Here is a 25,010-nt window from a genome sequence, read left to right as displayed (position 1 = left end):
TCTATAAATCAATGATATATGAAATGAAAATAAAAATAAAAATTAGCCCCTACCCTCAAAAACCTAGCATATGGAATGTAACAACATGCAAACAAATATGGCAAATAAGAGACAAATATACATGGGATATAAATGTAAATATGTCTCTCTATACACATATACATATATACTTGGAGGTAATTATGGAGGAAAGAATAGCTTGAAGAGAAATGGAGAACATTTTTTATAAAAGATGAGATTTTAGCTTGAACTTGAAGGAAGCCAGCGAAGCCAGGAGATAGGAATGGAGAGAGGGAGAATTCTAGGTTAGGGGAACAGCTAATGTCAATGTCTGAAGGCAGGAGATGGAGTGTTTTAATCAAGGAACAGAGAGGAGAATGGCATCACTATATTGAAGAGGAAAGGGAAGGCAGTTAAGATATAATAAACCTTGAAAATATTGAACAATTCATAACATAAAATAAATAAGATTATACAGAAAACAAAATTTATTTCAATAGTTATATGTGTATACATATATGTAGATAGGTCAACATAGATGTGTTTGGTGGTATGTGTATGTTTCCATGGACCCTAAGTTAAGAACCAGTGTTCTAGAATTATTTCCAGCTCTGACATTCTAAGGGTCCCTCCATCTTTGGCATTCATTTTTCCAGAGTCTCCCCCAGCTCTGACTTTCTCGATCTAAGATAACATCAACATCTCCAAGATTTTATTTTTAATTACACAATTTCAGAATGCTTGGTTCCTTTCTTACCACCTACATTGAGCAATGCCACCCACTTAAATATGAATAGGCTGCCCTCTACTGGTCCTACACTATAATGGCATTACAAAGGGGCAGAAGAGCCCTTTATTTGCCCAAGACCAGTGCAAGGCAATCTCTGGTGTACCTGACTTGTTCTAGTCCATCTACTTGTGGCTTCATTCCTCTTACACCTTTCTCTTTTTCCTTTTATTCCCCCTCTGCTCTTTCCACCAAATACACACCTATTTTAATGCCTAATTTGTCTCTTCCCCCCAAATGAGATCCGGTTCTTGTTCACCAGAAACTTACAGCCTAGTTAGGAAGACAAGCCAGACTTGTATTAAACAGTAAATGAAGTGGTTGGGATGCAGCAGGAAGAGCTCTGGATTTGACAGCCACCATCTTGGATTCAAGTTTCTTCCCTGCAGCTGGCTAACCCATGTCAGTGACTTTAAATGATTAACTTAGGTTCATAGAATTATAGATACAGAGTTTGAGGGAAGGTCAGAGGCCATCTGGCCAAACCTCTTCAATTTACAAGTGAGAAAACTGAAGCTCAGGAAGGTTACCAAAGATGTGCTGCCCTGACTCTTTCTCTGGTTGTGGATCTTGCTATGGCTCAGATGGGACGCCTGGGGACACCACTTTCTGACTCTCTCTCCCTCTTTGTTCCTTGGGCTAAAGTACTATGTTGGCTGGTTTTATGCCCTGTGCTTCCTGTGTGATGCCCTGGTCATATTTCTTCTTCTTCTTTAAAATCTCATTTTTATTGTCATGCAAAATACGCTTCCATATTGGTTATTGTTCTAAGAGTAGTCATACATAACCAAGACCCCTAAATAAAACTGTAAACACACTGATGTGAAAGATGATTCCAACAGTTCTTTCTCTGGAGCTGGATCACATTCCCCATCATAATATGTCTTTTGTAATTGTCCAGATCATTACATTGCTGAGAATAGCCAATTTTTCATAGTTGATCATCATACAATGTTGCTGTTAGTGTGTACAGTGTTATCCTGGTTCTGCTTATTTTGCTCTGCATCAGTTCATGCAGATCTTTTCAGCTTTTTCTGACATCCTCTTGCTTATCACTTCTTATAGCACAGTAATATTCTATCACCAACATTTGTTAGATAGATAGATAGAATAGAATAAACAAACACAATTTGTTTAGCCATTCCTCAATTGATGGATATCCCCTCCATTTCCAATTCTTTGCCACCACAAAAAGAGCTGCTAGAAATATTTTTGTACAATCCGATTCTTTCTCCTTTTTTATTATTTCTTTGGGATATTTCTTTTGGGATTTCTTTGGGACCGTGTAGTGGTATTACCTGAACATATTTTTTCTTGATGTGCTTTGGTAGTGACTTCCTGGACCTGGCTGCCACAACTCCCTAGGCCTAAGCATGTGCTGTCTGGGCAATGGTCTGACTTTGCCTTCTCCTCTGAGACTGCATTATTTATGACTTTTACCATTCATCTACTCTGGTTTGTTTTCACTCAGAGATTCATCAGAATTTTCATTTTTTTTTCCTATATGGAGAAGCTCATACCTGGTTTTCTTTGATTTTCTTTATCATTATTCCTTCTCTTATGTTTTTAGAGATTTACTGAGATGTTTGTGGGGGATTCAGGTCCCTCTAGGTTCCAATATGACAGTATGTTTTAAAAATTCTTGCATTCCCCACTATTCTTAATAATATACCTTTTTTCTTCAGTGTTCCCTCCACCAGTGATATCTATTGATAGGAGGCACTGTGTTTCTTGGAAGAATGAATAGCGTAAAAGAATAATTCACCCAAGGAAAGCTTCACATTTATATTACTATAATAACTTGCTAAATTTTTGTACAATCATATTTTTGGAAAAGGCATTACAAGTCAAAATAATGCCTAAGGATCCTAAAATTAGCCCTACATGTGATCATAGAGGACATCAAGCCTCATTCCCTGTGCCCATTTGGCAGATGAGAAAAATAACATAGAGAGATGTCAAATGACTTACCCATGATCTCACAGCTAGTAAGCATATAAGGAAACATTTGAATCTAGAGTCTCTTGATGTCAAGCCTATAGCTCAAATTGATTCTCCAGTAATAGACTGGGGAATAGGGAACTAAGTCCCTTACTAAGGGTCTGATACCCACATTTTTATAGAAATGATTATAATTGGGGGGCAGCTGGGTAGCTCAGTGGATTGAGAGCCAGGCCTAGAGATGGGAGGTCCTAGGTTCAAGTCTGGCCTCAGATACTTCCCAGCTGTGTGACCCTGGGCAAGTCACTTGACCCCCATTGCCTAGCCCTTACCACTCTTTTGCCTTGGAACCAATACACAGTATTGACTCCAAGATGGAAGGTAAGGGTTAAAAAAAAAGAAATGATTATAATTGGGATATTTAATCAACTTTAAATGATCAATAAAGTTTTGTATAGCAGTGGTGTCAATCTCAAGTAGAAATGATCCCTATGGGCAGCATATTTACTTGGAAAAATCACAAAGTAATATTATCTGTCATGTATTTTTAATTTATTTTTTCTAGCATTGCCCAATTACATTTTAATTTAATTTGGAACTCACTTAAGAGTTTTATAGGTCATATTGACCACAACTGAGACACCTCTGCTTTATAGAATAAAAACTTCAAATATATATATATATATATATATATATATATATATATATACTTATTTTCTTTAAGTGCTAGGATATTTTATGTATTGAGCTAGTTAATCTAAATATGAATGGCTACCAAGTCATTTTAACTAGTTTTAATGGACAACATTGCATTTATAATTAATCATATGATAAAATTTTATATAGGAATCAAATTAACAGTAATCAATCACATCAAGTTGTATTTAATGTAATAAAGTATTATGACTAATTTGGAAAATGATTTCTATTATATCTTTGTAATTCTACATGTTTCTCTTTCAACAGATCAGAAAGGTGAAGGACACCATTGGAGTTACGGAACTCAGAAAATTGTCTTTGGGAACAATTCCACAGGCATAATTGCTCAACAGACTTCAGATATCAAGTTATTGACCCATCCCCAGACTTAGACATGGAGTCTCTGCTTTTTTCAAGAACCATTATTCATCAGTACTACCACTTTGACCATGATGCTCCCAAGCCAAACCTGGCCTGAAAAGGCATGGTCCAACTTTATCTGACTAGAACTTGCCATATTTTGCTGCTTTACAAGGATGCTGCTTTACTTTCTGATCACATGATCAGAAAGACTCCTGTCATTGGGAATTGAATGGAGCCTAATGAATGGAAGTCACAATGTGATCTCTAAGTTTTGTTCTGAATTAGACATATTCACTCTGTCTAAGGAGAAACCTGGCAGCAGTTCAAAGTGGGCAAAAATGGAAAGGGATGCTTTTGGGAGGAGTGAATTTCCTCTTAATGGATGTCTCAAAGGTCAAGATGGATAATTCTTTGTGGCAGTTACTATAAGGGATGCTTTGGAAAAGTCTGACTAGATGATCTCTGAAGGTCCATATTCCTTGGAAGGATTTTATCATTTCAATGTAAAGGCATTCAAGTTTTTATAATCATTGCTGGCCTGGTATTGTGCTTTAAGACTTGTAAGGTATTTTACATGATGTCTTATTTAATTCTCACAACCCCCTGGGAGGTATGTGCTATTACTATTTCAGTTTTTTAGGTTGGGCTTTTCCAACCCCCAAAGTGAGAGGGTCCTATTGCTAGTAAGTATCTGAAAGAGGATTTGAACTCAGGTCTTTTGAAATCAAATAACAATCATTTATCCATGATATCACTGAGCTGCCAGTTGAATTGTATTGCATTAGTTGAAAAAAAATGGTCTGTGGAAAGTGTTTCTTTTAGAAGCATGCTTCTTATGGTAACACTCTGGATCAATTCACTAGAGAATTGAATGTACAAGAAGACATTAGATTAAAAAAATAGGAAAATTAAAAAAGGAAAACAAGGAGTCTTTGGTGTCATGTCATCCCTTTTCACATTTCATGTTCATATTTAAAACTCACTCCAAGGGCCCATAAAGCACTGATCCCCAGCCCTAATGATTTCCTGCAGGTCCCCTGGAAAGCATTAGAAAAATGTTTCTCTGTAATAGGCTATTCGGGGAAGACAAAATCAATAGTTTTTAAGAAGACATTTTGCAGATGCAGTATTTATATTGTCCAACTGCCCCTTGTTTCTTGTCCATCTCCTCTGAAAAATGGCCCCGTGGTAATTGTCCATTATGTAAGGACAGATATTGGCATGCACAGTCCAAGATGTATTCAAGGAAAGAAGTGGGGATAGCAATAAATTTCTGATGGAGGTCCAAGCCTGCACAAACTGTTGGGACCATGAATATATTTTATAATATTCTGATAAATCCATTTACACAATTGATTTATTTCAAAATATTGTGGCTTTTTATTTTATTCATTTATAAATATTTATCTGAGAAATGGTCTCACAGAGCTTCATCATTGAAGAGTAATTTCATTGTGTTGTTTACAAATGCAGTATCAAACAGAATTATTCTTTAAAGAAAAATAAAATGAAATAGCCAGTTTCAGGGTAGCTTCAGATCCAATAAATGCCTGAGTGATGGGTTGGGGTGGAGTCAGGAAAACATTAATCTTGGGCCTGGGATGGAGCTGCTCCTAAAGACAAGTTTGATGAATATTCAGAGAATCACCTCTATTGTAAGTCCCTTTGAATTATTAAATTCATTAAGGTCCTGGCTATTGTTTCACAATTTGCAGGCAATACAGCTACTATCTTTGGCCATCTTTGAATATCTTACTGAAATTAATGGTTTTCCATCTGTTTTTCCCTTTGAGAAAAGGACCAGGCCTGAGAGAAAGTAAAGCACAGACATAAGAAGAGAGAGCAGATGATTTTCTTTGCTATTCAGCCCCATGACTCCACCTCTTTTCTTATGGTAAAAGACTTCTAGCAAGTTAAAAGGCTCTTTGCCAACCCATTCCAAAGGATGAGGAATCTGGGGATTCCAGGCATTCTACCTCTAATTTAGGTTATAAAAGTGGGGTCTCTCTTGGCTTCAGTTTCTAGGATTTATTTATAAAAATGAAGGCTTTCGGACAGATAATCTCTAAGGTCTTTTTCAGTCCTAAATTCTTATGACAAAAAGTATAAAAGTGATACTCATTTTCTGAAAACAAACAAACAAAAACAGGGCTATTCTTTTTCAGAAATGGAATATATAGCTTCCATTTAGTTTTCTATGAGATACTGAAATGACTCCTCTCAGAACATCCTTCTCTGACCTTCAAAGAATCGGGAAATTTCATTATTTGTTTATTTTTTCATTTATTCATTCTTCTGTTTATTTATCTATTTATTATTTGTTTTTTTAATGTGCCAATCAGTCCACAAATCAGTAAATTAATTTTCATTAAGAACTTCATAGTGTCTCGCTCTCTGCCAGGTCCTAAGGCTACAAAGACAAAAAATTGAGGTCTCTGCCTTTAGGAATTTTTCATTCTATTGAAGGAGGAGATAATATGTAGATATTGGGGAATAGATCTGTGGTTTCAAGTCTAAAAGCTAGGACCAGGATCAAGAGTATATTGAAGAATGTGGTAGGAATTTCTATCTCGGTAATTTTCAACCCTGAAAAAAATCATTTGTTGTTGCTCTGTCATTTAGTGTATCTGACTCTTCTTGACTCCTCTTGGGGGTTTCTTGTCAAAGATACTGGAGTGGTTTGCTCCTTCCTTTTCCAATTCATTTACCAATAAGGAAACTGAGACAAGCAAGGTAGTAATTTGCCCAAGGTCACACAGCTAGTAAGTGTCAGAGGCCAAATTTGAACTCAGTCTTCCCAACTCCAGGATAGACTAACAGTTTCATTTTGTATTTTGTATTTTGAGGTTTTCAGGGTCCTTTGTATAAATGAGCACATTTTCTCCTTTGCCCTGAGATGGCACAAAGAACCTCTATGAAATAATTATTGTCATTTCTACTTTTTTAATCCACATACTTATATTCATCCTTACATATTACCATAAGATCACATGAGGTATATATAAAAAGCTCTGCAAATCTTAAAGAACAACATAAATGATATTTTGTTACCATCCCATAGATCTAAAGAATGGATCCATAAACTTATTTTAAAATATTTTAATAAATTCATTCATACAATTGATTTATTTTATAATGCAATGAGTTTTATTGCATTAATTTATAAATATTTATGTAAGAAAGAATCTCATTAGTTTCATTCAGACTGTGGAAGGGGTCCAAAACATCCAGAAAATATTAAGATTTTTGGACTAGAGTTTGAAGGGACCTTAGAAACATCCCAGTCTTCTTTTTTTTTTTAATAGACAATTTTTTTTGCTCAATTTAGCATAATATGACATGTTATCATTATTCTTTTTTATAGATAAAGAAAAACATAGATTGTAGAGATAAAGTCACCTGAACATTGTTATAGGATCATAGAATCATATATTTAGAGCTGAAAGGCATATTTGAGGCCACTGAATCAAACCTTTTCATTTTAAAGTTGTGAAATCTTATGCCATGGAGTTTATTGTAAGGGAAAAGATTCAAACCCAAATCTCTCCTATATCCAAGTCTGATGCTCTTTCTACCATACTATGCCATGTTAAAAACTATTGGGTGAAATTCACTATCATTGAAGTGCTCATTCATTGTAGCAAATATGGATTAAGGGATGGAGAGTCTGTGTTTCCAGGAGATTAAAGCATCCCTTTGGGTTGGAGTGGTCCAAAGTCTCCTGAGGGGGCAGGAGATCAGGACTCAGGCACAAACATTTGGATATGGAAGTACAGACTCTAGGTTAGTATTTTCCTAGTCAGGATGACAACCTGAACAAAGACAACAATAAGGAAAATGTAGTGTGCATTTGTAGAATGAGAAATAGTTGGGTGGCTCTAAAGTAGAGGTGGCAAGTGTGTCACATATGCCTGACCACATTCTTGCCTGTCTGAACCAAGCTAAAATATAATTATAAAATATTGAACACAACAAATGAAAAGAAAACATAAATCATACTATATTTTAAAACTGTCAATATGTGGTTCACAGGGATCTTTATGTATGCCTCTCATTTCCAGTTGAAGCTCAAGTATAGAATTTCTATTGAATCTCAAGTAATCCTTTCTTTTACATTTTGATTCCAAAGGAGAAAAAAAAGACCTTTCTCACAATGAGAGCTACTGCAAAGTGGAATGGGTCACCTTTCATGGTAGTGAGATCCCTATCCTAAGAGGACTTCAGGGAGCCACTCTATGAACCCTTTACTGCCATGTTGTAAAGAATTCTTGTTCAGTTTGGAATAGATCCTACCTGACATCCCTTCCAACTCTGAGATCTTTAAGTCATGGTTCTTCTAAGGAGCTTAAAAGAAAGAGAAATCACCAGCCAGACAAGGGTGGTCTGTCCTCGCATTATGAAACATCTTCATCTTTTATTTTTAAACTACCAAGTTTTACAGATGGTAACAATCTGCAGGGGAGGCCACAGTCATTCATAAAGAGCTTTCCCATGTCCAACACCCACTATTTGAATATCTCTGGAACTGTGGACTGCACTTGCTTGGAAAGAATATCAGGTATACAGCACTTAAAAAAATACAGAAATAAAATATAAGACCCCAGGAACTAATTTTCAATATACTTCCCACATGAAAGGACAGTAACAGTTAAAAGTTCCCCAATAGACCCAAATAACTTCAGTTTTGGGGAATATAAAAAAAGTGCGATTTAGTGGAGGACGAACTACATTTCAAGTTGGAAAAGCTAGATTTAAATACCAGCTTTGTGAGATTATAGGCCATTAATTTAACTTTTCTTGTATTAAATTTCCTCATATTTAAAATAATGAAGTCAGACTAGATCGCCTCTGAGGTCCTTTTCTTATCTAAATTCTATCATTCATAATTTCCTCCTTAAGTAAAAACAAAAGTTTAAGAAACTTTAGCAATTGTCACAAAGTCCATACAACCATCCTTTACTCAAAAGAATTATTTCCACAATCTCCCACCAAGCTTTTTTTATTTTGCACATAATTCTAACCAATTTGGTAATCTGATTGCCAAAACTATAGAAGGCTAGAAGAAGAAAGTTGGTCATATTAGTAGAGATAAGTATGATGGCAATAGCAAGAAATGACAGCTGAATCAAGAGCTACAGAAAAAAAGGAAAATATTTAAAAACTTGAAAACTATAGTTATCTTTGGACATTTGAAATTACAGCGAAGAGTTCTATGTACCAAAATAGTTCTCAAGAGCAAACCAACATTATAGCTAAGTATGATATTTGCATTCATAATGATGTCTTCAAGTCATCAAAAATATATTTGTTGGCTATATGTGGAATAGAAGTAATACATTTTTAAGGCATTTTCCATAAAATAGAATTAATGTGAAAATTGCACTTAGGATCATAATATTTATACCTAAAAAAGGCCTTGGAAATGGTTAGATTACATATATTTAGATATATCACAACATCCTTTGACAAAGAAGAAAACTGAGGCCCAAAGAGATGACTTTACTTATGGTCACATAGTTGGCAAACCTTGGTGCCCTAAGATTGGTTCCAGGTCTCTTGAATTTCAGATTCAGTGTTTTTTACATTATAACACAGAAGTATGCCATGGAGTACTTCTTTAAAAAATTACTTTAAAATATTTTATTCTTTTTTTTTTATAGCATGATGTAGTATAAAAAGGAACTATGTCCAGGTACCTGTGTTCAGATTAGTAAGTAGGATGCCAGATTCAAGCTGTGAATTCAAATCCTACCTCAGATGCTTGCTGAGATGCACCAAGCATCTGAGGTAGGATTTGAATATATGTCTGTGAATCTTGGATTCCTCTGCTGTAGCATAGGAAAAACTTAGAGTTGTGAGGGAGATGCTTGTAGATATAAACATGCTATATAAATGTTATTATTCTTTTAAAAACACTTTAATTAATTAATTTAGAATATTTTTCCATAGTTACATGATTCATTTCCCCCCACCCCCCTCTTCTTCCCTCTCTCCTCCCATAGTCTATGAGCAATTCCACTGGGTTTTACATGCATCATTAATCAAGACCTATTTCCATATTATTAATGTTTGCAACAGTGTAATCCTTTAGTGTCTACATCCCCAATCATATCCCCATCCAACCATGTGATCAAGCAGTTGTTTTTCTTCTGTTTTTCCACTCCCACAGTTGTTTCTCTGCATATGGATACATTCTTTCTCATAAGTCCCTCAGAATCTTCTTAGATCATTGCATTGCTGCTAGTAGAAAAGTCAGTTACATTTGATTGTGCCACAGTGTATCAGTCTCTATGTACAATGTTCTCCTGGTTCTGCTCCTTTCACTCTGCATCCATTCCTGGAGGTCTTTCTACACATGGAATTCCTCCAGTTCTTCATTCCTTTGAGCACAATAGTATTCCATCACTAGCATATACTACAATTTGTTCAGCCATTCCCCAATTGAAGGGCATCCCCTCATTTTCCAATTTTTGGCCACCACAAAGAGTGCAGCTATGAATATTTTTGTACAAGTCTTTTTGTCCATTATCTCTGGGGTACAGACCCAGCAGTGCTATGCACTTAGGATCATAATATTTATACCTAAATATCAAAGGGTAGACATTCTTTTGTTGCCCTTTGGGCATAGTTCCAAATTGCCCTCCAGAACGGTTGGATCAATTCATAACTCCATCAGCAGTGCATTAATGTCCCAATTTTGCCACATCACCTCCAACATTTATTACTATTATGTTAGCCAATCTGCTAGGTGTGATGTGGTACCTCAGAGTTGTTTTGATTTGCATTTCTCTAACTATAAGAGATTTAGAACACTTTTTCATATGCTTATTGATAATTTTGATTTTTCCCTTGATAGTCTTGATCTTTTGTTCTTCCAAATGAACTTTGTTATATATTTTTTTCTAATTCAGTAAAAAAGTTTCTTAGTAGTTTGATAGGTATGGCACTAAAATGTTATTATTCTTAATAAAATACCTAGAGAAGAAATACCCTCAATAAAGTACCAGAGAAATGCTTTTGGAGCATTTTTAGAAAGACATAGGTAGGGGCTGAATAGAACAGAAATGTATGGAGGAAATGTGAACTCTATTAATTAAGAAAGGAATCACACTAATGACATCATGAATCCACATTTTCCCAATATATTTGAGTAGTTAAAGGAGATGATCAGACAGTTCACAAAAGAAGAATCAGTAACCATCAACAACTAAATGAAAGAATGATGCCCATCACTTTTAATAAAGTGAATGGAAATTCAAGCTGTCATCATCATCCTCAGCAAAATGGCAATGGTAATAAAAGATGGCAATAACTGACACTAAATGGAATATAGAAATACAGGGTTGTAATATTTTGTTGGTGGAACTGTGAATTGGCCCAAATATTCTAGAAATGATATGAATTTTGAATTTATAATTATGTTCACCAATAAGAAAAATGACTATAGTTATTGTCCTAGACATGCCACTTTTAGTAGTAGTATTAGTAGTAGTAGTAGTATACACTTTTTTTCCACATCCCCTAGTTAGCAGAAGTAATTAACAATGTAAATGAAAAGAATAAAAACAAAACCAGTCTGAACTTTCTGTAATTATAATGTGACAGCTTAGTCCAGGAGAATTGAAGAGAAAATGCATCCCTACATATGCAGCCAGATATTGGCAAAGTGTTAATTCAGATAGTTAAAAAAATACCTTTGTTATAAGTAATTTCTGAGTCAGAAAGAGCCTGGGTTCTATTTGGAAATGCATATGACATAAATAAAAACAAAATAATGTAATTTTTTTCAAAATAAAAATCCACAAATAATAACCTGCAAGTATGTGTTATGCACTATGTATACAATGAGCTCTTAATATAGAGCACTCTCTCTGGGCTTCCCCTTCTGATTCTGGAAGATTATATTATCAAGCAACCATGAAGGGCTTTAGTTTTCCATTAATGCCATTCAAACGCCCCCATCAATGTGATTCCCATTAAAATCCATCTAGTAGCCTCAACTGGCTTTTCAAACAGATATTTTATAAGGTGGCATTTTAAGAAGTCAGTGAAAAATGTTTTCCCTCCTTTCAAATTCCAAAGCATGTACACACATATTCCAGGGTAAAAGTGTGTTTAAACTTAGTACTTGATGGTAGTGGACAGTCCATATAGAGAACATGTAGCCAAAATGTAAATTCATTTACTCTAATTACTAGAAGTTCTTTCTTGAATTTGTAAACAGAATTAATCTCTAGTTCATGGAATCATATCCATCGAAGTAGCTTTCTCCTTGAAGTGACTAGTTTTTTCTTTTTCTTTTTTTTTCACATCTGTTGATATCTATGCTTTTCTGTATTATGTTGAGGGCAGCACCATCCTCTCAGGCCCCCTGAATTGTAAACTAGATGTCATCTTTGACTCTTTGCTCTCTGTCGCTCTCCATATCCAATCTAGCTCTGGGGCTGTTTATATCATCTTTGCAATATCTCTTAAGTATTCTACCTTCTCTTGTCTGATACTGCTACTATACCTGGGCAGGCCCTCATCACTTCACTCTTGAACTATTGTAATAGACAGTTGGATGGTCTACTTGCCTCAAGTCTCCACTCACTCCATTCAGCTCCTAAAGTCTTTTCCCTAAAGCTCCTCCCCTACTCAGGAAACTCAAGTGGCTATCATCTCTAGGATCAAATAAATATTGCCCTGCTTGGTTATTCAAAGCCCTTTATAACCTAAGTGATCTCCCACCACATTTTCAATCTTCTTACTCCTTACTCTCTGCCACATACCAGGAACACTGGACTATCTCTTCTATATCTTAACTCTGGGCATATACTCTGGCTGTCCCTAATTTCTCTCAGAATCTTTACTTCCTAGTTTCTTTCATATTTCAACTAAAATCCTATCTGCTACTTGAAGATTTTCCCAACTTAATCCTAGTTCCTTCCCTCTCTTAACTATTTCCCATTTATCCTATCTATGGTTTCTTTGTACATATTTGTTAGCTCCCATTATATTGGGAACTTGTTGAGAACAAGGATTGTCTTTTCTTCAGTACTGAGCTCCAAACCACCTTCTTCAAGGGATGTCTTTCATGAACTACAGACCCATGAACATATCTTATATATAGCTAGTTATTTAAATTTTGTCTATTTTCTCTTCATTAGCATATTAGCTTCTTGAGGGTACAAGGAAAGTTTCTCTTTCCTTGTATTCCCAGTTCTTAGCTCATTGCTTGGCACCTAGTAGGTGCATCATAGACACTTGCTGACCTGACACTATGCAAATGAGAGGCATTATGATAATTATAATAATAGTATTTATATTTTACTTTATGGTTTGCAGAGTACTTTGAATATAGAATCTCATTTGATTCTCACAATCGCCTTGTGAGGTAGGTGCTTTCATTATCTTCATTTTTCAGATGAGGAACCTGAGATTGAGAGAGGTTAAATGACTTATCTAGGGTCTTACAACCTAGAGGTATTTGAATTCAAGACTTCTTAATTCTAAATCCAACATTATCTACAGCTTCAAATAATTATAAATGAGCTTCCATTATCTGTAAAACTGACTTTAATGAGAGAGCTCATTCCCCAATGATGCTAGGCATGTCATTGTGGCAATAGCTATGATTTTACTAACTCTGTGATGCATTTAATCTGCACAGATTAATATTGAAATCAGTGTGCATTCCTTCTGCATCCACTGAACATACACATGAAACCAAGGTGGGCAATGGAGGAATGGAAATACCCAATTTCCATAGTCTACTGAGTGAAAAATCCATACATAGACACAGGGAATTGACTACTTAAAACATCAACAACTTAGAAGCTACTTGCCAGTATGGCAGTTAGAATTCTTCTAATGTCGTTATAGGCTTCATTAAATAAGGCAAAGCATTGAGAAATTAGAAGATGGTGGCAGTCCTGTCTATCCTAGTTAGAATTGATCTCCGTGATTGTGTTCAGGACTGAGCATCATAGTTGAGGAAGGACACTGTTCGAAATGGAGAGCATCCCAAAGGAGGGTGATCTGGATAGTGAAGGACTTCAATTCATTCCAATTCTCTTTATTCCAAAGTCACTTCTCTTTCTATAACTCCATTGCTGGCACTGAAACTCTCAGAACCAATCTCCTGACAGATCAAGGTCAATGCTGATTCAGATTGAAGCCTGAAATAACACCACCTAGTATTTACAGGGCATTTTCACTGAAGTAGAGAGAAATGAATCAACAGAGCCATTTGGCAAACATTGAAGGGAACAGGATCCTAGGACAAATGAGGAAGATGGTGCCCAGAATGAGAAAGGTCATAATCCTGCTTTCTTTTAGTCTGATCATACAACATATAGAGTATTGTGACCAGTTCCAGGAGTCACAGTTTAGGAAGGAAATAGATAAATTGAAGAATATCAAGAGAAGGAGAACTAAGGAAGAGGGAGAGCATTGGGCTCATGCCAAAGGAGGCTAAGTTGAAGGGATAAATGATATTCTCTCTCCAGGAGAAGAGAAGATTCCCATGGGGTGGGGGGTGGGAGTGGCCTCATAATAACTACCTTGCAGTATCTAGAAGAGAGATTAAGCTTGATCTATTTGATCCCAGATGACAGAATGAGTAGAAATAGATTGAAGTTGCAGCTAGGTGGTGCAATGGAATAAATTGCTGAACTGGTAGTCAATAAGACGAGTTCAAATTTTGTCTCAGGCCATTTCCAGCTATGTGATCCTGGGGGATTCACTTAACCTTTCTCAATTTTACCTTTTGCATCTTAAAATGGGGATAATAATAGCACCCACCTTACATGGTTATTGTGAATATCAATTAGTTGTAAACCCTACATAAATCCTCATTATTATTGATGATTCTGATGACAATGATGACATGATGATAAAGATGATGATGATAACTTGAGATCAGGGAAAAGAAAACAAACAAAAAAAAGACAACAATTAGAGCTTTCTTAAACTGAATGGATTCCCTAGGGAAGCAATGGGTTCCTCTTCACTACAGATTGGAATCAGGGACTAGAAGGGAACTTGTAGGGAACATAAGAGAAAATATTTTTCAGGTACAGAATAGTCTAGATGGTTATTAAGGTTCTTTCCAACACAATGATTCTGTGATGATGTGAACTCATTCCCTGAGTGGTCAATTCTACATCTGCCAAAAGAAAGAGCTTGAATTATATCCAAGTTATTAAACTTGAAGGTTGTGGCACAATATGCAAATATATGCAATTTAATAGTCCTGGATCTTTTCTCATGCCAATTTATTTTCTTAAGTGTTTTGAACAAAGATGGGTTTGAGATTCAAATATAGTTAGTTTGCATTTTAAATACTTGCTTCATTCTGAGGAGGGATCTTAACAGCAAAAACTTTTAAAACCAGACTTGGGGGAGAAGGTTTATTTCTTTCTTGAACTGATGACTTAAAGGATTTCTTGACCTTCCTATTTAGGGGTTTCCACACCTTGCCTCCAGCTTCCATTATTTCCCATATGCAAAATACCCTTCACAAAAATTTTAAATTGGTATTACTCTGTCATTAGCTGCCCACATCAATCCCCCACTCAAGAAACTTTAATGACTTCCTTTTGGTTCTAGGATAAAACACAAACTCCTCTTCTTGGAATTAATTTTTTTTCCAACCATCTCAAGGCTGTTTGCAAACCAGGAACATTATCCTCCTTGCCATTATCTGCACAAAACATTTTCCTTTCCTTTTCTTACCTTTGCATAGATCATCCCCATGCCTAGAATTCTCTTCTGACTGACTTCTGCCTCTTGGAATACCTATTTTCATTGAAGGTTCAGTTTAAATGCAATATCCTACATGAGACATTTATATAATTCCTCCATTGTTAATGCTTTTCCTGGCAGTATTTTACATATAAATGGTCATATATATATTACATATGTATATATATATAATATATATATAATACATGTATTATTTACCTATCCATATATGTAATTCATCTCCTATCCCCTGTAGAACAGGAGTTCCCTGAAGGCAAGTACTATTTTTTTATTCCTCATACTTATAAATAATTGTGAATAGAATTAAATGGGAGCAGGTAGTATATGGATTGGAATCTTGAACCCTGGGGACTATAACCCCCACAATTCCCTTTGCCTTTTTGTATATGTGAGTCATTGGTTAATTTTTTATTCAGTTTCAGTTTTGGCCATTCTGGCTCTCTCTCTCTGGGGTGAGCTCTCTCTCTGCCTGGACCCATGTGGAGGTAGGGAACTGCTGCCTCAGTCTCTCTGATTTTTACAATTTTTACTTTCCCTTTGCTCTAAGTTGATTTTAATAAATAGTATTAAATAAAAACTTGGAGTATTGGATATTAATTTTAATCTTTTCAGTAGACTTTTCCAGCAAAGATAAACCTTAAAAGTAGTGTCATCTTCTTGCCTTAAGTCTTTTCCTATGCAAAGAGCAGTCCATCATTTCCTTAGGTAGCCCATTTCATATTTTTATTACTTCAATTGTTAATAAGTGTTCATTAAGCAAATCCTGAATTTACTCTTTGACAAATTCTATACATTGCTCTAGACTAAAACCTTTTTTTGTGCCCTTCTCGATGTCTTTCAAATAGTTAAAAGCAGGTTTCATATTTCCCACTGAGTCTTTTCTATGTATTATGTATTAAAAATTCCAAAGCTTCTTCAACTCATTATCATATGGCATGAGCTTGAGGTTTTTCATTGACAAGGTTCACACTCTAAATCTTACCTTTTTCTTCATGCAAGGACATTACTTTTTTTTTTTACCTGACATAACATTCTATTGCCCCTTATTGAGTTTATAGTACTATCATTACTTGGGAAAATCACTAGTTTAACTACTTTGCTAGATATCTGTTGCTTCGCCGGATTGGACCCATAATTTGGGTAATCTTTCCAAATGACAAAAACTGACCTCAAATGACTAATGAATAGCTCTAGTTAAAACATTCTAAAACTTTTCCTTTGGGGCAAGTTGGAGAAATAAGTCAAATTGAGAGGGGCCAACGATATACAAGTAGCATTTCATTTAAAGAACTTGACACCCAGGGAACCATTTTATGTTGCTAAGAAAGCAACAGGTATCAGCAACTTTTCAAAAATCAAATGTTAAGCACCTACTATGAGTTAGGTATTATGCTAAGGCTGGGGATGTAAATGCAGAAATGAAATATTCCTTTTCCTTAAGGAGTTCATAATCAATTGTTTAATCACTAAATCAACTGACAAGCACTTATTATGTCCTTGCTGTGTACCAGGAAGTGTGTGAGGTGCTGGAAATACAAATAAAGAAATGGAGCAGTTCCTGACTTTAGGAATCTCTCATTGAATTAGGAGGATCATGCATACAGGTAAATACACAAAATACATGTGAAGATATATAATACATTTTGGGAATGTTAGTAGAAGCTTTCTTCGTGTATGTGTATGTATGTATGTGTGTGTGTGTGTGTGTGTGTGTGTGTGTGTGTGTGTGTCTTCTAGGAGTTGGCTTTTTTGAGCATGGAGGGAAGCCAGAGATCCTAAGAAATAAGGAGAAGGGGGCAGCTAGGTGACTTAGTAGATTGAGAACCAGGCCTAGAGTTAGTCCTGAGTTCCAATCTGACCTCAGATACTTCTAGCTGTGTGACCCTGGGCAAGTCACTTAACCTCCATTTCCTAGACCTTACTCTTCTTCTGCCTTAGGACTGATACACAGTATTGATTCTAAGATGGAAGGTAAGGGTGTGTGTGTGTGTGTGTGTGTGTGTGTGTGTGTGTGTGTGTGTGTGTGTGTGTGTGTGTGTATTTATTTATTTTTATTTGGATTTTTAAAAATTTTATAATATTTTATTTGATCATTTCCATGTATGATTCATTGAAGACAAAGATCATTTTCTTTTCCTCCCCCCCCACCCCCATAGCTGACAAGTGATTCCACTGGGTATCACATGTGTTCTTGATTCAAACCCATTGCCATGTTGTTAATATTTGCAATAGAGTGTTCGTTTAGTCTCTCCTCTGACCTATCCCCTCAACTGCTGTATTCAGGCAGTTGCTTTTCCTCGGTGTTTCCACTCCCACAGTTTGTCCTCTGCTTATGAATAGTGTTTTTTCTCCTAGATCCCTGCAGATTGTTCAGGAACATTACACCGCTACTAATGGAGAAGTCCATTACGTTCGATTATACGACAGTGTATTAGTCTCTGTGTACAATGTTCTCCTGGTTCTGCTCCTCTCTCTCTGCATCACTTCCTGGAGGTCATTCCAGTCTCCATGGAATTCCTCCACTTTATTATTCCCTTGGGCACAATAGTATTCCATCACCAACATATACCACAATTTGTTCAGCCATTCCCCAATTGATGGGCATCCCCTCACTTTCCAATTTTTGGCCACCACAAAGAGCGCAGCTATGAATATTCTTGTACAAGTCTTTTTCTCCATTATCTCTTTGGGGTACAAGCCCAGCAGTGCTATGTCTGGATCAAAGGGTAGACATTCTTTTGTCGCCCTTTGGGCATAGTTCCAAATTGCCCTCCAGAATGGTTGGATCAGTTCACAACTCCACCAGCAATGCATTAATGTCCCCACTTTGCCACATCCCCTCCAGCATTCATTACTTTCCTTTGCTATCATGTTAGCCAATCAGCTAGGTGTGAGGTGATACCTCAGAGTTGTTTTGATTTGCATCTCTCTGAATATCAGGGATTTAGAACACTTTTTCATGCGCTTATTAATAGTTTTGATTTCTTTATCTGAGAACTGCCTATCCATGTCCCTTGCCCATTTATCAATTGGAGAATGGCTTGATTTTTTGTACAATTGATTTAGCTCTTTATAAATTTGAGTAATTAAACCTCTGTCAGAGGTTTCTATGAAGATTTTTTCCCAATTTGTTGTTTTCCTTCTGATTTTAGTTACATTGGTTTTGTTTGTACAAAAGCTTTTTAATTTGATGTAGTCGAAATTATTTATTTTACATTTTGTGATTCTTTCTATGTCTTGCTTGGTTTTAAAGTCTTTCCCCTCCCAAAGGTCTGACATGTATACTATTCTGTGTTTACCCAATTTACTTATGGTTTCCTTATGTTTAAGTCATTCACCCATTTTGAATTTATCTTGGTGTAGGGAGTGAGGTGTTGATCAATTCCTAGTCTCTCCCACACTGTCTTCCAATTTTCCCAGCAGTTTTTATCGAATAGTGGATTTTTGTCCCAAAAGCTGGGATCTTTGGGTTTATCGTATACTGTCTTGCTGAGGTCGCTTGCCCCCAGTCTATTCCACTGATCCTCCTTTCTTTCTCTTAGCCAGTACCAAATTGTTTTGATGACTGCTGCTTTGTAATATAGTTTAAAGTCTGGGACTGCAAGGCCCCCCTCATTTGTGTGTGTTTTTTTCATTATTTCCCTGGATATCCTTGATCTTTTGTTCTTCCAAATGAACTTTGTTATGGTTTTTTCTAAATCAGTAAAGAAATTTTTTGGGAGTTCCATGGGTATGGTACTAAATAGATAAATAAGTTTGGGTAGGATGGTCATTTTTATTATATTGGCTCATCCTATCCATGAGCAGTTAATGTTTTTCCAATTGCTCATGCATAGTTTTAGTTGTGTGGCGAGTGTTTTGTAGTTGTGTTCATATAGTTCCTGTGTTTGTTTCGGGAGATAGATTCCTAAGTATTTTATTTTATCTAAGGTGATTTTGAATGGGATTTTTCTTTCTAGTTTTTGCTGCTGAGCTGTTTTGGAGATATATAGGAATGCTGATGACTTATGTGGGTTTATTTTGTATCCTGCAACTTTGCTAAAGTTGTTGATTATTTCAATTAGCTTTTTGGTTGAATCTCTAGGATTCTTTAAGTAGACTATCATGTCATCTGCAAAGAGTGATAACTTGGTCTCCTCCTTGCCTATTTTGATGCCTTCAATTTCTTTTTCTTCTCTAATTGCTACTGCTAGTGTTTCTAATACAATGTCAAATAGTAGAGGTGATAATGGGCATCCTTGTTTCACTCCTGATCTTATTGGGAATACATCTAGTTTATCCCCATTGCAGATGATATTAGCTGTTGGTTTTAGATATATACTGTTTATTATTTTTAGGAATGACCCTTCTATTCCTATGCTTTCTAATGTTTTTAATAGGAATGGGTGTTGTATTTTATCAAAGGCTTTTTCTGCATCTATTGAGATAATCATGTGATTCTTGTTGGTTTGCTTGTTGATGTGGTCAATTATATGGATGGTTTTCCTAATATTGAACCAGCCCTGCATCCCTGGTATAAATCCTACTTGATCATGTTGGATGACCATTCTGATCACTTGCTGGAGTCTTTTTGCTAGTATCCTATTTAAGATTTTTGCATCTATATTCATTAGGGAGATTGGTCTATAGTTTTCTTTCTCTGTTTTTGACCTGCCTTGTTTTGGAATCAGTACCATGTTTGTGTCATAAAAGGAGTTTGGTAGAACTCCCTCTTTGCTTATTATGTCAAATAGTTTGTATAGTATTGGGATTAACTGTTCTCTGAATGTTTGATAGAATTCACTGGTGAGTCCATCAGGCCCTGGGGATTTTTTCTTAGGAAGTTCTTTGATGGCCTGTTGGATTTCATTTTCTGATATGGGATTATTTAAGAATTCTATTTCTTCTTCTGTTAGTCTAGGCAGTTTGTATTTTTGTATATATTCATCCATATCACCTAAATTGGTGTATTTATTGCCATATAATTGGGCAAAGTAATTTTTAATGATTACCTTAATTTCCTCTTCATCAGAGGTGATGTCCTCCTTTTCATCTTTGATGCTGTTAATTTCCTTTTTTAAATTAGATTGTCCAGTACTTTGTCTATTTTGTTTGTTTTTTCAAAGTACCAGCTTCTTGTCTTATTTATTAAATCAATAGTTCTATCACTTTCTACTTTACTAATTTCTCCCTAAATTTTTAGGATTTCTAGTTTGGTTTTCTGCTGGGGGTTTTTAATTTGGTCGCTTTTGAGTTTTTTTATTTGAATTTCCAATTGATTGATCTCTGCTCTCCCTAGTTTGTTAATATATGCACTTAGGGATATGAATTTTCCTCTGATTACCTCTTTGGCTGCATCCCAAAAGGTTTGAAAGGATGTCTTGCCATTGTCATTTTCCTCAATGAAATTATTAATTGTTTCTATGATTTCTTCTCTAACTAAATGATTTTGGAGTATCATATTGTTTAATTTCCAATTAGTTTTTGTTTTGGTTTTCCATGTACCATTACTGATCATTATTTTTACTGCCTTGTGGTCTGAAAAGGCTGCATTTATTATTTCTGCTTTTCTGCATTTGTGTGCCATGTTTCTGTGACCTAATGTATGGTCAATCTTTGTGAATGTGCCATGTAGTGCTGAGAAGAAGGTATATTCATTTTTATCCCTATTTATTTTTCTCCATATGTCTATTAATTCTAATTTTTACTAAGATTTCATTCACTTCTTTTACCTCTTTCTTAATTAGTTTTTGATTTGATTTATCTAAATTTGATAATGGTTGGTTCAAGTCTCCCACTAATATGGTTTTACTGTCTATTTCTTCCTTCAATTCTCCTAGTTTCTCCATTAAAAATTTGGGTGCTATGTTATTTGGTGCATACATGTTGATTAGTGATATTTCCTCATTATCTAAAGTCCCTTTTAACAAAATATAATTACCTTCCGTATCCCTTTTGATCACGTCTATTTTTGCTTTGGCTTTATCAGATATCATGATTGCCACTCCTGCCTTCTTTCTGTCAGCCTTTAATTCTGACCTTGTGGGTGTCTACCCGCCTCATGTGTGTTTCTTGAAGACAACATATGGTAGGGTTTTGGATTCTAATCCATTCTGCTATTTGTCTACGTTTTATGGGTGAGTTCATCCCATTCACGTTCAAAGTTATGACTGTCACTTGTGGACTCCCTGGCATTTTGATATCCTTCCCTAATTCTAACCTTTCTTCTTCAGCTCTACCTTTTAGTCCGGTGATTTACTTTAAATCAGTCCCCCTTGTACTTCCCTTTCTACCCCCATCCCTTCTTATTCCCTCCCTTATTTTCCCCTGTAGTCTTTTTAAAATCCCCCCCCCACCCTCTCCCTCCCTTGTACTGCTTCCCTCCCTACCAGTCTGTTTTTTACCCTTCTACTCCCCTATAGGGCGCAAATCTATTCTCTCCCCAATGGATTGGATTGTTCTTCCCTCTTTGGGTCAGTTTCAAAGTACGTAAGAGTTGAGTATTTCTTATCTCCAACCTCTTTACCCTTCTAGTGTATCGATGTTCTCCCCCCTCCCACCATGAGCTTCTTTGTGACATATAAATTTACCCCCATTTGTTTCTTTTCCCATTTCTTTTGGTCATAACCTCTTTTCTTTTTTAGCTTTAGTCATGTATATATATATATATATATATATATATATATATATATATATATATATATATATACATACACATGTATATGTATTTATGCATGCATATATCTATATACCTATTTATGTCTTGTCCTTTCATCCTATACAGTTTGTCACTCTTCCCTCTGAGTGTAGTTCTTCTAGCTGCTCAGGTGATAGCAACAGTTTTTAAGAGTTGCCAATGACCTCTTTTCTTATAGGGATACATATCATTTTAACTATTTGAGTCTCTTAAATTTTTGTTGTTGTTGTTGTTGTTTTTTCCCCTCTTTTTTAATTACCTTTTGATGATTCTCTTGAGTTCTGTGGTTAGACTTCAAATTTTCTGTTTAGATCTGGTCTTTTATTTATGAATGATTGGAACTCTTCTGTTGTATTAAATGACCATACTTTCCTCTGTAAGAATATAGTCAGTTTTGATGGCTATTCTTGGCTGTAGGCCCTAGTTCCCTTTCCAGAATATTGTATTCCATGCCTTTAGGTCCTTCAGTGTGGATACAGACAGATCCTGTGTTATCCTCACCGTGTTTCCATGGTATCTGAATGGCTTCTTCTTGGCAGCTTGTAATATCTGTTCTTTCATCTGATTGTTTTTGAATTTGGCTATAACATTTCTTGGTGTTGTCAGTTGGGGATTAAATACAGGGGTTGATCTGTGGATTCTTTCAATCTCCACTTTCCCCTCTTGTTCTAGGATCTCGGGACAGTTTTCCTGGATAATTTCCTCTAGTATTATGTCCAGGCTTTTTCTTTTGTTGTGTTTTCTGGTAGTCCAATTATTCTTAAATTGTCTCTTCTTGAACGATTTTCTAAATTGTCTGTTTTGTGAATGAGATGCTTCACATTTTCCTCAATTTTTTCATTCTTTTTGTTTTGTTTTATAGTGTCCTGCTGCCTTGTGAGGTCAGTTGATTCTAGTTGTTTTACTCTGGTTCTTAAAGATTGGATTTCATCTCTGGCTTTTTGGTCGTCTTTTTCCTTCTGGTCTGATTTTCTTTGAAGATCATCTTTCATCCTCTTTACCTTGTCTTTCATCTCCTTTGCCTCATTTTCCAGCTGGATGATTTTGGCTTTCAGGTCACTATTTTCTTGTTTTAGTTCAAGTGCCTCTGTTTCCAGATGACTTAACTTAATTTTTAAGTTCTTTTCCCAATTGTCTTCAGCCTTTCTTAGTTGTGTTTTGAGTTCTTCCACAGCCTGTATCCAATTCGCTGGGATTTCTGGTTTATCGTTTGCTGATCTCTCCCCCTCTGTTCCATTTGCTTAGTAGTAGCTGCCTATTGTAGTTTCTTTCTTCTGTTTCTGTTGTTTGTTCAAATTCACCCCTTCTTTATTCCTCGTATTTGTCTGTGCTCATTCCTCTCATTTTTTTGTTTTTTGGAGACTTCTATCAGTCTCCCCTCTTGGAGCTTTAACAGAAGATCTCTTGGTGTAATCTCTGGGGTAGGGTTGTTGTGAGTTTGAGCTTTCCTGTCCTCTCGAGGCTTTTGATTGGCTTAAAGTCCAGCAGTCAATGAGGATGGATGGGGAGCCTAGGCTTCCCTGCGTTCTGGAGACTTTTGATGGGATTGAGTTCAGCTTAGTTGGGCTGGGTTTACTCTGATGCCTTGCAATGCTGAGAATGTGTCTCATATTTAGAATTGACGCTATATTATTTTGATACTGAGTAATTTTAATTAATTTGCTTTTTGGATAAAGTAGCAGTAATGTGCTTTACATACAATTTTTTAACTTTATACAGGTTTTTAAATAATGACTGCTAATTATTATCCTTGTTGACCTTATGTCCTGTTTAAAAATTTTTAATGATTCCTATATCTTTAAAATTTGAATATATATGAAAGTTTTTTAAAGCGTATGCCAATTGATGCTAATCAATTAAAAATTTGCACTGATTTTTAATTTTGCTTTTGATAATATTCAATACTTGCCATAAAAACTTGTAACCTGAGGTGTAGATGCATTGCCTTCTATATGGCATGATCAATTTATGAAACTGCTGAATTAAGTTTCCTTTCCAGATCCAAATAGTTTTGGTAGTGAGTCACATGGTTGCAAGAGTCCATGAGGATTTTACCTCTGAAAACCTTGATAAATTTGTGTTTATACCTTGTTTTTTAGCCTACAGTTAAACAATAATTCTTTTTAAAATATTATTACAGATAAAATATCTCCTGTAGCATATGACAAAACTCTTTCTCTGACTTTTTAACTTTAAAACTTTGCCTTATAAGAAATACAATTGGACCTTCTTATGTAATTTTGCCATGTCCAATCCAAATTAAGACAATTTAATTTTTTAAATTTTGCTTCATAATAATACCATCTTTTAGCAAAGATCTGTTTGAAAGACATAACAGGTTTATACCTTTACATTTAAATCATAGTCCTCCTGTATTCTCTGGTGCTGCTTCAAAAGGCCTGTTCCTTTTAGAAATGCTAAACTGGTGGAGAGGTTTGCTGATAAGAAAGTCTTTTTGCTTCATTTGTCCTCTTTAGAGCAAAATGCCTGTTTGCTTCCTAGTTAGGGCAAACACGTGTTCTGCTTTTTTTTTTTTTTTTACTGGTGTTCCTTTAGGTGCTTAAGGAATAGTTTTCATGCTTTGATACGATCTTATAGTCCTTATGTGAGGGATCGTCTCCTCACAGCACTTTAACCTTACGCTAGAAGCCCAAAGTGATGAAAGGTTTACTCTAAGTTTAAGCGTTGCTCATTAAGCTTTCACCATTCACCTGTGCCAGGTAACTTCTGGTAGATGAGTGTTATGGCACAGAGTTATGATGTTTGGCTTTTTTCTTGCCTCACTTTTGCAATAAG

General features: G+C 35.7%; 1 long non-coding RNA gene across 1 annotated transcript in view; it reads left to right on the top strand.

The window, feature by feature from the left end:
• LOC130456868 (uncharacterized) overlaps positions 1-4,718 on the top strand; it is a 36,974-nt gene extending 32,256 nt beyond the window's left edge. Inside the window, exon 2 of the long non-coding RNA XR_008915915.1 lies at positions 3,695-4,718. This is a non-coding gene — a long non-coding RNA (uncharacterized LOC130456868). The remainder of the gene's footprint in view (positions 1-3,694) is intronic.
• The last annotated feature ends 20,292 nt before the right edge of the window (positions 4,719-25,010 follow it).

Source organism: Monodelphis domestica, chromosome 1 (assembly GCF_027887165.1).
Source record: "Monodelphis domestica isolate mMonDom1 chromosome 1, mMonDom1.pri, whole genome shotgun sequence".
NCBI lineage: Eukaryota > Metazoa > Chordata > Mammalia > Didelphimorphia > Didelphidae > Monodelphis > Monodelphis domestica.
This window is presented reverse-complemented; position numbering and strand designations above follow the sequence as displayed.